We start from the raw sequence: 3,246 nt of genomic DNA on the forward strand, positions 1-3,246 counted from the left end.
TCAGCCTGCCCTGTGGACTGTATGTGTATGTCCAGGTGCTGTGTGCTTCCTCATATGGACCAGAGCCCCCTCTGGCACTGGCACTGTGGGTATGTGTCTTGTTTTTCCGGAGTTGGTTCCTGGGGAGAATGGAAAGCATAGTTTTTAAAGAAATCTGTGTTTCACCGAACAGGACTGGGCAGCTGATGTGGGCAGAATTGCATTTCTCTGATTTTGAACTCATCTTCTAGAAATATGTAAATGCTCCAGCACCTTTTTTTGGTTCACATAATGCATGATACAGGCCATACACACACTCCTTTTCCTACATACACACAGTAAAAGCCAAAAATGTATACTATTTTAATAAATTGGCTAGGCCTTTTTTTTTTTAACATTCTAGCAAAATCTGTATTAGATAAGCTGTACTTGCAGGTGGTGTGAGGAAAGAGAGTGTTTTTTTTTCTGATGAGCACCAAGATGCCATGTGTGCTTAGGACAGCCCTGGGTGGTAGCAATGGCGGCGTGAGGTTTCAAGAAGTTTGGGTCAGGGGAGTCTCACCCCCTTGCAGATGGCCACAGCTTCCCGGGAAAGTGACTTGGGGAGGTGACTGTCTGTTCCATGATGGCCTGAAATAGCTCCTCTTCATCCTCCCCGTCAAAGGGGTGCCGTCCTGCCAACATCTCATACAGGAGAACCCCAAAGGACCACCAGTCCACTGACTTCCTATACGGCTGATAGGCAATAATCCCTGGGGCTATGTAGTTCGGGGTCCCACAGAAGGTGCGGGTGGTGGTCCCTGGGTCTCTTTGCACATGCCAAAGTCAGTGATTTTGATGTGGCCTTCAGCGTCCAACATTACGTTGTCCAGTTTCAGGTCTCTGCAGATGATACCCTGATTGTGAAGGAAGAAGAGGCCAATGGCGATTTCTGCTGCGTAAAACGCTGCATGGGGCTCCTTAAATTTGCCCAGCTGCTGGATGTGGTACATCAAGTCGTCCCCAGTCACATACTCCATCACGAAATACAGGCGATCCTGGGTCTGGAAGGTGGAATGCAGCTGGGTGAGGAAGTGGGGCCGTCCGCCCGGGCCTCGGCCGCCCAGGGTCAGCACGCGTTTCTCCACCAGCGTGCAGTCCACGTCGTCGTCCTGGACTATCACCTCCTTCTTCAGGATCTTGATGGCGTACAGCTCGTCCGAGCCCCTGCGCTCGGCCAGCATCACCTTCCCAAAACGGCCTTTCCCCAGAACCATGAGGAAGCTGAAGTCCGAGATGTGCAGGCGTCCTGGGCTCACTCCAAAGAAGCAGCGCTGGGAGTCGGTGGGGCTGGGGGACGGAGAGGGAATGGGGGAGGACGAGGTGCCCATCCGCACCCGCTCGTAGAGTTCCAGGGGGTAGTTACAGGCCTCAAACTTCTTGAGGAGGCTGCAGTTGTCAGCATCAGCCACTGGGACATTGTAATATTCCCCCTCCTCTTGGTTCAGAAGTTTGTACCAGCCGTCCACCGGCGCCTCGAGCAGCTCCGACACCCCGAAGGACATGGCCCCCATGAAGTCGTTCCCGGAAGTGCGGTCCCAGTCCCACACCTCCACACTGAGACGGCGCTCCACATCTCCCGGCTTCAGGTTGAACACGAAGGTCTCGTTCCACACGGGGTTCAGCGTGGCTTTCACCGTCCGGGTCTTCTGCTTCGTTAGGTTCCGAGGGTCCGGGATGAGTTTCAATTTCACATAGGGATCCGACAGACCATTGGGGTCCATTGGAATGAGGTTGCGGGCTCCACCAACTGTGATATGGATCTCATCCTAGGTGGGCGCCCGGATTTCCAGCTACAGAAGGCCGCACCGCTCCGTGTGGTCCACGCCGCACAGCGAGGGCACACTGCGCACGCAGCGTCGGTGCACGTTCATCTGGCAGCCTGGGGAGGGGCAGGGGGCCCCTTTTGTTAACATATTGCTGACATTAGTTTCTGTTTGTGGTTATGTGGAAACTTACAGTAAGTAAGGTATTGATTTTATATTACTTGAAATTGCAGTAAAACTTATTTAGCAGTAGTTGAACTATTGAGCTAAGGTGCTACTTAAGAGAAACAAATGGGTTTCTTTGTTTAATTTCTGGTCACCAGGTGTATTTTCTGATGATGAGTCAGAACCCACCCATAGCCAACTGGACCTTCCGGTGGGTTTTCAGAGGTAGTTAAAAGAAAAAAGGAAAAAAAGAAAAGAAAGGCCTTTATAGCAGTGAGTTTCTGCTCTTGGGGCATCTCAGTGGCTTTGGCAGTTCTTTCCCCTTCTCTGCTGTTCTCATTTGCAAAGAGATTGGTTTTAGAGGCATTTCATGCTAATCTGGTTGTACTAACATAACAAAGACAAGCCTTTCCCCTGAGGCATCCAGCAAACTGGGTGTCCAAGTTTGGTTTTACCAGCACCTTTTTAGGGTGGACACAATTAGATTCATAACATTAGGGCACTTGCAAATTCAATCCATGAGGACTTGGCCATGTTGTTGATGACATTAAGTGTCAAGTATGACAATTATTAAAGTATAACTCATAGCGACCCTATGAACAATGGATCTGCATTCTTCCCTATCTGTGCCATCGTTATCTTTAACTCCTTTGAGTTCTTTGCTGCAGACACTGCATCAATCCATCTTGTTGAGGATCTGCCTCTCTAGAGCCAACCCTCCACCTTTCCAAGCATAATGTCACTTTCCAAGGAGTAGCCTCCCTTAACATGTCCAAAATACATGAGATGACCTTTACCATTTTTGCATCCAAGGAACATTCTGATTTCACTTTCTCCAAGACAGTGGTTTCTTCTTTCAGCAGTCCATGGATATTCAGCATTCTCTACCACCACAACTCAAAGGCAGCAATTCTTTTCCTGTCATCCTTATTTATTGTTCACATCTCAGATGCAAAGCAAGTGATTGGAAAGATGGTAGCTTGAATCAGGTGGATTCCTGACAGCTGCCTTTCCCCATGCTATCCATCTCTCAATCACCTGACTGCTGGTAACAAGGGTGTTGACTGGGTCCAAGTAAGATGACATCGTTGACAATTTCAAACCTTTTTCCATCTGTCATGATGTCTATTGATCCAGTGGTGAGGAGTTTTGTCTCAATGTGGAGATGTAATCCATATTGAAGGCTGCCATCCTTGATCCTCTGCAGATAGTACTTCAGGTCCCCCTTACTTCCATGACTTATACTATTCTATAATTAGAGTTGAAAGTGATGATTTTGCACTATTCTTGTAATCCT

The 3,246-nt window shown here is 48.7% G+C and overlaps 1 pseudogene; it reads right to left on the bottom strand.

The window, feature by feature from the left end:
- Positions 1 to 526: 526 nt before the first annotated feature.
- On the bottom strand, positions 527 to 1,892 carry LOC102874195 (annotated as a pseudogene).
- Positions 1,893 to 3,246: the final 1,354 nt, after the last annotated feature.

Source organism: Elephantulus edwardii, unplaced genomic scaffold (genome assembly GCF_000299155.1).
Source record: "Elephantulus edwardii isolate Elephantulus edwardi_28Jun2011 unplaced genomic scaffold, EleEdw1.0 scaffold00639, whole genome shotgun sequence".
NCBI lineage: Eukaryota > Metazoa > Chordata > Mammalia > Macroscelidea > Macroscelididae > Elephantulus > Elephantulus edwardii.